Here is an 11868-nt window from a genome sequence, read left to right as displayed (position 1 = left end):
AGAATAACAAAAGCTACTGGAGTCTTTCTAGAGATCAAGGTTTATCATGCATCTTAGAAGTAGATCTTTTAACATAGATCTTCTATTATATGAAAGAGGAAAAAGAAAGAATGATGTTTGCTCATTGTCATAGAACAAGTTAATGGCTATGTGGGAAAGACACTAGAACCATCAAGTGAATCATTTCTCTTGAAGTAGTTCTCCTTCCTTTAGGGATCTGGCACTACTCTAGCTGCAAATGAATTTATCAGTATTCCTCTCTCCTGGTTCAATAAAGAAGACAAACCTGGATAATTTTCATGGAATTCAACCATCTATTGCTGCCAACCCAAGTAAAAAATGTCACAAGGAAGGGAACTCCTGCCAAATTTACCCTGCTGTCTCCTGGAAACTGTTCAGCAGTTATGCTTATGCAATTCCAACTATTTTTATCCTGGATTCCTTGAACTTGGATAATTTACTGTGTTAATCGATGAGAAATAGAATATGTTTCATTCTGCAAGTAAGTGAAAAAAACTATAGGAATAGAGCCAGGACCATGAAGACACGATAGTCTGATGGAAGGAACTCTGGACTAGAAGAAAAAGGTTGTAGGTTCATCTCCTAATTCTGTCTCCTCATTAATTGTGTGACTTCAGGAGAATCCCATTCTCTCAGAGCTTCAATGACCCTAAAGTTCAAATTATGCTTTGATGAGTAGAAAATAGAGAAGGAAAATTGCTTCCTCTTGAAGTGGACAAAAGAAAGAGGGGCCTGCTACTTATACTTGCTGTATAGGAAAATCATACCAAAAGGGAATAAGAGGGTTGGTATGCTCAAAAGAGGGATGGCAGATTCAGGGAGTCAGCCAGCAAAAGCAAAACACATTTGAGGAGAGACAAAGTGAAAAGAGAAAAGAAAATAGAATAAATAAGAGAGAAATAGGATGAAAGAAAATACATTTAGCAACTGTGGAAAAAAATTTGAAGCAAGTTTCTCCGATAAAAATCCATCTCTCAAACAGTGAAATAAGTCAAATTTATTGGGGGAAAAAGAGCCATTACCCAATTGTTAAATGATCAAAATATATAGTCAGTTTTTAGTTGAAGTAATCTATCATAGGGAAATGCTGTAATTCATTATTGGAAAGATAAAGATTAAATTGTTTCTGAGGTACTACTATAAGGTTAGCTATTAAGATAAAAAGGAAAAATGACAGGTGTTGGAGGGGATGTGCAAAAATCGAGACATTGATGCATTGTTGATAAAGATGTGAACTGATTCAGCTATTGTTTTGAGCAATTTGGAATGATGTCCAAATGCCTAAAAAGCCATACATGCATGCTCTTTGATCTAGAAATATCACTATTTGTTCTGAATCCCCCAAAAAATAAAAAACAAAAAGGAAAAAGACCCCGTGTTACGAAAATGTGCAAAAAAGCAGCCTTTTCATTGGCAAATAATTGGAAATTGATGCAATTTCATATAATTGGAAAAAGTCTCAGAAAAAAAAACAAGGAAAGACTTACATGAACTGATGAAAAGTGAAATTAATAGAACGAGAAACACATCATAATGTAATAATGATATTATATGACAATTTACTGTGAAGAACATAGCTATTTTCAGCAACATAAAATCCATGGCAAGTCTGAATGACATGATGAAAAATGTAATCCATCACCAGAATGAAGTCTGAAAACAGAATTCAAAGCATACTGGTGTTTTCTTACTTTTATTTTGTGTTTTTCTTGGTTTTTTTTTTTTTAATTTTGGTCTACATTTTTATTTGCAACATGACCAATATGGAAATATGTTTTGCATGACTGCATACACCTAACATATCAAATCACTTGCCTTCTCAATGACAGAGGGAGACAAAGCGGGGAAGGGAAAGAAGGAAAGAGGGAAAGAGGGAGAAAGGGAGGAAAGAAAGGAGGGAAGTTTTGAAATTCAATTTTTAAAACTACCATTGAAAATGATCTGAGGCTGAGCCAAGATGACAAGGTAAAGTCAAGGACTCATTCAAGCTCCTCTCCCAAAAATATAGTAAATAGGAGAAAAATAGAATGGAATTCCAAATTTCATTTTTAAATGAATCTAAAAATATTTTATAGAGTCAAAACCCCTAAAAAGATGGAAAGAAACAATTTTCCAGTTGGCAACTTGAAAAGTTGGCAGAAATATCTACATCACAGTGGGAGTGGAACAACATCTCATGCAGGCTTTGTCAAGACAGCCACAGCCATAGCAAAGCAGGCCTTGGGAGACAATGAATCAGCAGCAAGAGGGACAGCTTCCAGAGTTCTCAGCCCATGGACAAAATGTGGTCAAGCAATGGTCAGAAGGAAGTTACAGAGTTTCATTGTTAGCATTGAGGCATAATTGCTGTGTTCATACTTGAATCTGGGTCACAGTCCTGGGTGCATTCCAAGAGTGAGCAGCAGCATTAGATATTGCTGCTCATAGTGGACCAGATATTGCATCCATAGTGGACCTCTCACAATTCCAGGGCAGAAAAGAGTGCTTGTGGTCACTCAAAAACCAGAACACTGGCCAGGAGACTAGGAAACACATCTCCTGAGACCATACCATTTTGGAGAATTGAAAATGTACAGAGCCATAGAAGTATTTCTGAAGACATCTGTACAAATCCCCTGAAGCTTTGAATAATGTACCCTTCACACTGGAAGCAGAGCCCAATTTTAACTAAGAATTTGAAATCAAGCAATGATCTGAGGAAATGAGCAAATTCTGGACGTAGAAAGTTACTATGGTGACAAGGAAGATCAAAATGCACACTCATAAGAAGAAAGCAAAGTCAAATATCCTACTTTCAAAACCTCCAAGAAAAATATGAATTAATCTCAGGGCATGGAAGAGTTCAAAATTATTTTGAAAAGTAGGAGAACTAGAGGAAAAATTGAGAAATGAGAGTGATGCAAAAAAAAAAATCATGAAAATCAAGTCAACACCTTGGTAAAGGAAACACAAAATTACTGGGAAAAACTTTTACTTTAAAAAGTGGACTAGGTCAAATGGTAAAGGTGTACAAAAAGCCAATGAGAAAAAGAATGTCTAAAAAAAGCAGAATTGGCCAAATGGAAAAGAATTCACTAAAGAAAACAACTCCTTCAAAAGTAGAATTGATCAAATGGAAAAGGAGATACAAAAGGTCATTGAAAATTAGAATTAAGTAAATAGAAACTCAAATTTTATGAGAAATAAAGAAACAATAAAACACAACCAAAAAAATAAAAAAAAAAATAGAAAATGTGAACTATCTCATTGGGAAAACAACTGACTTGGAAAATAGATCTAGAAGAAATCATTTAGAAATGTTTGGGCTATCAGAAAGATATGATTTTTTAAAATAGCCTAGATATTATCTTAATTTTTTTAATTTTTTAATAATAGCTTTTATTTTATTTTTTTAAAATTTTATTTTATTTAATAATAACTTTGTATTGACAGAATCCATGCCAGGATAATTTTTACACGACATTATCCCTTGCAATCACTTATGTTTCATTTTTTCCCCTCCCTCCCTCCTCCCCCCCCCCAAGATGGCAAGCAGTCCTATATATGTTAAATATGTTGCAGTATATCCTAGATACAATACATATTTGCAGAACCGAACAGTTCTCCCGCTGCACAGGGAGAATTGGATTCAGAAGGTAAAAATAACTCGGGAAGAAAATCAAAAATGCAAATAGTTCACATTCATTTCCCAGTATTCCTTCTTTGGGTGTAGCTGTTTCTGTCCATCATTTCTCCAATGAAACTCAGTTAAGTCTCTTTGTCAGAGAAATCCACTTCCATCAGAATACATCCTCATACAATATCGTTGTAGAAGTGTATAATGATCTCCTGGTTCTGCTCATCTCACTTAGCATCAGTCCATGTAGGTCTCTCCAAGCCTCTCTGTATTCATCCTGCTGGTCATTCCTTACAGAACAATAATATTCCATAACATTCATATACCACAATTTATCCAGCCATTCTCCAATTGATGGGCATCCATTCATTTTCCAGTTTCTAGCCACTACAAACAGGGCTGCTACAAACATTTTGGCACATACAGGTCCCCTTCCCTTTTTTAGTATCTCTTTGGGGTATAAGCCCAATAGAAACACTGCTGGATCAAAGGGTATGCACAGTTTGATAACTTTTTGGGCATAATTCCAGATCGCTCTCCAGAACGGCTGGATTCGTTCACAACTCCACCAACAATGCATCAGTGTCCCCGTTTTCCCGCATCCCCTCCAACATTCATCATTATTTTTTCCTGTCATCTTAGCCAATCTGACAGGTGTGTAGTGATATCTCAGAGTTGTCTTAATTTGCATTTCTCTGATCAAAAGTGATTTGGAACACTCTTTCATGTGAGTGGTAATAGTTTCAATTTCTTCATCTGAAAATTGTCTGTTCATATCCTTTGACCATTTATCAATTGGAGAATGGCTTGATTTTTTATAAATTTGAGTCAGTTCTCTATATATTTTGGAAATGAGGCCTTTATCAGAACCTTTAATTGTAAAGATGTTTTCCCAGTTTGTTACTTCCCTACTAATCTTGTTTGCATTCGTTCTGTTTGTACAAAGGCTAATAATAGCTTTTAAATCTCAAACACATGCAAAGATACTCTTCACCTTTCACCTCTGCAAAACCCTGTGTTCCAAATTTTTCTCCCTTCTTTCTCCCCACTCCCAACCACAGACAGCAAGCAATCCAATAGGTTAAAGATGTACAATTTTTCTTTACAGTTTCCCACATTTATCTTATTGCACAAGAAAAATCAAATCAAAAAGGAAAAGAATGAGAAAGAAAAAGAAAAATAAGCAAACAACAACAACGGAGAAAATACTATGTTATGATTCACATTCATTCTTCATAGTGCTCCTTCTGGATGCAGATGACTCTATCCATCACAAGTTTATTGGAACTGGCATGAATCATCTCATTATTGAAATTTTTGTTGTTTATTTTAAAAAGAAAGTAAAGTTTTCTTACATGCAATAATAAATTTAAATTCTAGGTTGTCCTCTATTGTTCAATGAAATGAAAGAACTGGAGAGGAGTCAGGTGAAGTTCAAGATAATGAGAGCTATAGTAAAAGGAACTCTGAGTTTAGGGCCAAAACAGAGCCTGAATTGCGCCCACTTGCACTCATATATTCATCTCTTTATTTATTCACTCATTCCTTCATTCAATAAATATTTATTGAATAGCTACATTCTGACCCCATTCACAGAAGAATTCATGTCCCAAGAATACAGAGGTGCCAAGGAGATCCTAGTTTATTGAGAAAGACAGAAATTGTTCCCACACACAAAGCCAGTATTTATTGTTTGATTAAAGATTTTGAAGTGAGTTATTTGATCAAAAATTCCTTGAGAATGTACTACAGGATAAGCTATATAGAGAAGGAGAAGACAAGATTCTCAAACCTAGAGTAATTATTGGTGATAGGTTGGGTCTATAAGAAACTCTGTAGCATAGATATTGTTGCATCTAAGCAAGGGGCTTGAGAGTACTAGGGAAAGAACATGGTCACTCTGGAATCCAGATATATAGGTCCACAGCCTCATCTCATGAACAGAAATCAGTGTAAGAAAAGAAAGTCAGATAAAAATTTTCCCACTCCAAAACCTATCTTGTGTTGCCCCATTCTTATTGCTAGCTGCAGAAAAGGTGCATGAAGTACCTATTAGTCATGAGATTTGAATCCCAACAGTTAAAGATTTAGGGGAAAGGAATCACATTATACCTAAGCATAATAGGGATTATTCAGTGATTAAAAGAACTTTTTTTTTCCCCTTGAGGCAATTCGGGTTAAGTGACTTGCCCAGGGTCACACAGCTTGGAAGTGCTAAGTTTCTGAAACCAGATATCAGGCTGAATTGTTGGAATTGGAATTCTTTCAGAGTGGCTCAGAATGTATTGATCTTAGATTATGGTAAGGTAATTTGGGAACTAATTTGGGCTTCTCAAGGAAAGAAAATCTTTTTTCTCTTTCTCTCCCTCTGATTGTCTGCAGTAGCTTTGTGGGAAAGGGGGAAAGAAGGGGGAAAATAAAACATAGATTAAAAGTTTGGAAAGTTTTGAGAAAATAGAAAAGTTCCTGTAAACAAGGGACCTTGTTATCAGAACTCAGGCTTGTGGAATCCACTAGAGAAAAAAATCTAAGGTAAAGCAAGGATTGTAACTCTGGGGTTGTCAGGAAGAGACTGGCCCTCATTTCCAAAATAGATAGAGAATTGACTCTAATTTATAAGAAATCAAGCCATTTTCCAATTGATAAATGGTCAAAGGATATTAACAGACAATTCTCAGACAAAGAAATTAAAACTATTTATAGCCATATGAAAATATGCTCCAAATCATTATTAATTAGAGAAATGCAAATTAAGACAACTCTGAGATACCACTACACACCTCTCAGATTGGCTTAGAATGACAGGGAAATATAGTGACAAATGTTGGAGGGGATGTGGGAAAACAGGGACTTTAATACATTGTTGGTGGAATTGTGAACATATCCAGCCATTCTGGAGAGCAATTTGGAACTATGCTCAAAAAGTTATCAAATTGTGCATACCCCTCAGACCTGTGAAAGAGGGAGGAATTTATGACCAAAGAAGAACTAGAGAGCACTATTGACCACAACATAGAAAATTTTAATTATATCAAATTGAAAAGTTTTTGTGCAAACAAAACAAATGCAAACAAGATTAGAAGGGAAACAATAAACTAGAAAAACATTTTTACAATCAAAGGTTCTGATAAAGGTCTCATTTCCAAAATATATAGAGAATTGACTCTAATCTATAAGAAATCAAACCATTCTCCAATTGATAAATGGTCAAAGGATATGAACAGACAATTCTCAGACGAAGAAACTGAAACTATTTATAGACATATGAAAATATGCTCCAAATCATTATTAATCAGAGAAATGCAAATTAAGACAACTCTGAGATACCACTACACACCTGTCAGATTGGCTAGAATGACAGGGAAAGATAATGGGGAATGTTGGAGGGGATGTGGGAAAACAGGGACACTGATACATTGTTGGTGGAATTGTGAACACATCCAGCCATTCTGGAGAGCAATTTGGAACTATGCTCAAAAAGTTATCAAACTGTGCATACCCTTTGATCCAGCAGTGTTTCTACTGGGCTTATACCCCAAAGAGATACTAAAGAAAGGAAAGGGACCTGTATGTGCCAAAATGTTTGTGGCAGCCCTGTTTGTAGTGGCTAGAAGCTGGAAAATGAAAGGATGTCCATCAATTGCAGAATGGTTGAGTAAATTGTGGTATATGAATGTTATGGAATATTATTGTTCTGTAAGGAATGACCAGCAGGATGAATACAGAGAGGACTGGCGAGACTTACATGAACTGATGCTGAGTGAAATGAGCAGAACCAGGAGATCATTATATACCTCAACAACGATACTGTTTGAGGATGTATTCTGATGGAAGTGGACCTCTCCGATAAAGAGAACCTTAATTGATCAAAGATGGACAGAAGCAGCTACACCCAGAGAAAGAACACTGGGAAATGAATATAAACTGCTTGAATTTTTGTTTTTCTTCCCGGGTTATTTATACCTTCTGAATTCAATTCTCCCTGTGCAACAAGAAAACTGTTCGGCTCTGCACACATATATTGTATCTAGGATATACAGCAACCCATTCAACATGTAAAGGACTCTTGCCATCTGGGGGAAGGGGTGGAGGGAGGGAGGGGAAAAATCGAACAGAAGTGAATGCAAGGGATAATGCTGTAAAAAATTACCCTGGCATGCGTTCTATCAATAAAAAGTTATTTTAAAAAATAATAATAAAATAAAATAAAATAGAACCAAGTACAGAACCCTGAAAAAAAAATTGTGCATACCCTTTGATCCATCAGTGTTTCTACTGGGCTTATACCCCAAAGAGATACTAAAGAAGGGAAAGGGACCTGTATGTGCCAAAATGTTTGTGGCAACCCTGTTTGTAGTGGCTAGAAGCTGGAAAATGAATGATGCCCATCAATTGGAGAATGGTTGAGTAAATTGTGGTATATGAATGTTATGGAATATTATTGTTCTGTAAGGAATGACCAGCAGGATGAATACAGAGAGGACAGGCGAGACTTACATGAACTCTAGGATATACTGTAACCTATTTAACATGTAAAAGACTGCTTGCCACCTGGGGGAGGGGGTGGAGGGAGGGAGGGGAAAAATCGGAACAGAACTGAGTGCAAGGGATAATGCTGTAAAAAATTACCCTGGCATGGGTTCTGTCAATAAAAAGTTATTTTAAAAAGAGAGAGAGAGAGAGAGAGAGAGAGAGAGAGAGAGAGAGAGAGAGACTTACATGAACTGATGCTAAGTGAAATGAGCAGAACCAAGAGATCATTATATACCTCAACAACAATACTGTTTGAGGATGTATTCTGATGGAAGTGGATCTCTTCGATAAAGAGAGTTAATTCAGTTTCAATTGATCAAGGATGGACAGAAGCAGCTACACCCAAAGAAAGAATACTGGGAAATGAATATAAACTGCTTGCATGTTTGTTTTTCTTCCCGGGTTATTTATACCTTCTGAATCCAATTCTCCCTGTACAACAAGAAAACTGTTCGGTTCTGCACCATATATTGTATCTAGGATATACTGTAACCTATTCAACATGTAAAGGACTGCTTGCCATCTGGGGGAGGAGGTGGAGGGAGGGAGGGGGAAAATCGGAACAGAACTGAGTGCAAGGGATAATGCTGTAAAAAATTACCCTGGCATGGGTTCTGTCAATAAAAAGTTATTTTAAAAAAAAAAACAGAATAAGAAACAAAACAGAAAAGGAATGCAAAACAAAATGAAAAAAAAATAAATCAAACATTGTTAGGTTCAGCAGAATATCAGGGAGAATTCAAAATATATAACAACAAATAACCAGTTCAAGAAAGTATATATAATATTACATTAGTAAAAGAAATTATATTCATAACTGTCTATCTTTTCTTTACTTTCTTGTAAATTGTTCTTTTATCCCCTTTCATCCCCTCCATTACCTCCAAACAGGCTATAGTTAAGAAAAGATATACCTATGTACACATACATATATACACACCCATATCTTTCCTATCTCTTCAAACTCTTCACTTAAATTCTGCTCCTTAACTTCATTTGCAGTTATTTAACCTCTCCCTATCCATTTCTTCTTCCCTCACCCTTTGGTTCTCTATCCACCCATCCCTTTCCCCTTATTTCTTTTTAGATTTTGGAGGGTGTTTTACCCTTCATAGTATATATGTAGTGTTGACTATTAAATCCATTCCCAAGTGAGTAGGTTTTCAGAACTACAAATCCTCCTCCCCCTTCTAATGACTCTATATCCATTCTTCCTCTGCATCTCATTTGTATTAACATAATTACCATTTCTACCTTAACTTTTCCCCAGTCTTTTTTTTGAGCTACCCTATTATTGATGTCAATCTTAAACACATGATAACATTTCCCATGTAAAAAAAAAACAAAACCATAAACCATTTGTGCACATTAAGTTCCTTGATTGATATTAGCTCTTATATGTTAAATTTTCTATTAATTTGGGGTTTGGTTGATAGAAAGTCCTGAAAATCTGCAAGTTTGTTAATGTCCATTTTTTTCCTCATTCAATATTATATATAATTTTGCTGTATATGATATTTTGGCCACAGGCCTAATTCTTTTGATTGTCAGTAGATATGATTCCAGGACCTGTGATTGCTGATAAGACCTGTACAATTCTAATTTAGCTCCAGGATATTTGTTTCTTTTTTGTTCTTTTTTCTTGCAAAATTTTCTCTCTGATCTGAGGGTTTCAAAATTTAGCAATAATATTCCTTTGCATTTTCTACAAAGGATTTTGTTGAGGTGGTAATCAGTGGATTTTTTCTATTTCTACTTTCTCCTCATGTTCTATCACTTCAGGAAAATTTTCTTGGACTATTTGTTACATTATTGTGTCAAGGTTCTTTTTTTGGTCACAACTTTCAGGAAGTCCAATTATTCTTATATTTTTCTCTTCATGATCTGTTCTCCAAATCTGTCATTTTTCTTATGTTTTACATTCTATTTTACTTTTCATTTTTTATAATCTGTTTTGTTACTTTTTATTGCTCATAGTTTCACTGGCCCTTTCTAATTTTCAAAGAATTATTTTCATTCTTTAAGACTGTTTCTCTCTTTTTCTAGTTGGATAACTTTTTTTCATTATCTTTTTTATTAGGTAGTTTGTTTTCTGGTTGTTTTTTTGTTTGTTTGTTTGTTTGTTTGTTTGGGAGGTGGGACAGAGCCAAGATAGCAGAAAGGACACACATCTTCCTAGGCTCTCCATTTTCCTCAATCAATTTTAATGAAATTCAGCCTCAGAATTAGTGTTTGACTGTCAGAACCCACAAATATTGGGAGTACAACACATTACCAACCGAAGATAATTGTGAAATTCACCAGAAAAGGTGTTTTTGATCGTGTGGGGATGGAATGGAGGCCAGGCACAGACTCAGGCAAGCAGTGAGAGCACAGAAAACAGCTCACATTGAGCAGACCAGAAAGGGTGTTGAGGGTGATTTCTGCCAGCAGAAAATCTGCAGGGAGAACTCTACCACAGTGTGGGCTACTTTGCCCTGGCAACAAGTCAGTAGATCAGCAGAGAAGCTATAAACACAGGGTGTAGAGACTATAATCCCAAAACGCTAGAGTTTCTCAGGATCTGGCTACACCCACCCGACACCTGGAGTGACGCAGTGTGATCCAGGGCAGCAGCAGTTGCTGTTCCCAGTGCAGATACTGCCTTTCCGCTGCTGCTGCTAATCCCAATACAGCTGGTGGATGCTGTCCCACTACCCCTTCACTGCCACTTCCTGTTGTCCAACTCCTGTTGGAAATACCCCACTGCCCCCCCATAAGTAGACCATAGCTTTTTTTTTTTCTTAACATGAGCAAAAAGGCAAAGCGGACTAACTATAGATAGCTTCTATACTCGAAGAGAGCAGACTTCAAACCCTGAGTAGACTAAAAAGTTTGTCTCTAGATTCAAAGGTAGATCCTTGTTTTCCTTATTTCCATAGTAAGTTTCTGTGGCTAGTTCTTTCTTTGCCAATTCAATATTTTTTTTAATGAGAACAACATTCTCTAAGTGTGAGGCAGAGAAGGGGAAAGAGTGATGTTGCCTCCAGCTTCTCTTCAACTCTCCCTTCTGACCTGAAACCCCAAACCAAGAGTTCCCTCCTCCAAGAATGCCTACAGCTAGCAGCTTCTGGCCCCACTGCTTATATGCTCATACGGTGTGCTGATTCCTTCTCCCCCGGGCCATGTTTCTGCAGCACAGCTGGCTTGATGATCCTAATCAGCCAAGGTTTCCTCAGGCTTCCCAGACTCAGACCTAGGGAAAAAGTTTCTATAATTTCTGCTGAGGCTCCAGGTAAACCCAACCAGCCCCAGGGAACCCCACTCAGAACTTGCCTGGAAGTGTTTATACTTCACACTGGTTCATCCCTAGCCTGGGGGAAATCTTTCTTCAGATCTTCTTGAGTTGTACTATGAGGAACCCTTTTCTGCCCCAAGTCTTCTTAATTTTTCATGTTTGTGGTCACCCCAAAGCACAAATTTGTTCTGTTTGTGGGGAGAAATCTCGAGAGCTTGAAATTTACTGACCTCCTCCATCTTCCCAAAATTCTCCCCTTTTTAAATAATTTTTTACTTGGACAAGTGTTAGGGATAGATATTGGCAACACTGATGCTTAAGAAAGAAGACCATTGAAACAGTTTACAAGATGCAAAGAATACATTAGAAAGATGCTTACAAAAGAAAACAGACATATAGGAGAACTTATAGCCACATATAG

Source organism: Antechinus flavipes, chromosome 2, assembly GCF_016432865.1.
Source record: "Antechinus flavipes isolate AdamAnt ecotype Samford, QLD, Australia chromosome 2, AdamAnt_v2, whole genome shotgun sequence".
NCBI classification, from domain to species: domain Eukaryota; kingdom Metazoa; phylum Chordata; class Mammalia; order Dasyuromorphia; family Dasyuridae; genus Antechinus; species Antechinus flavipes.
This window is presented reverse-complemented; position numbering follows the sequence as displayed.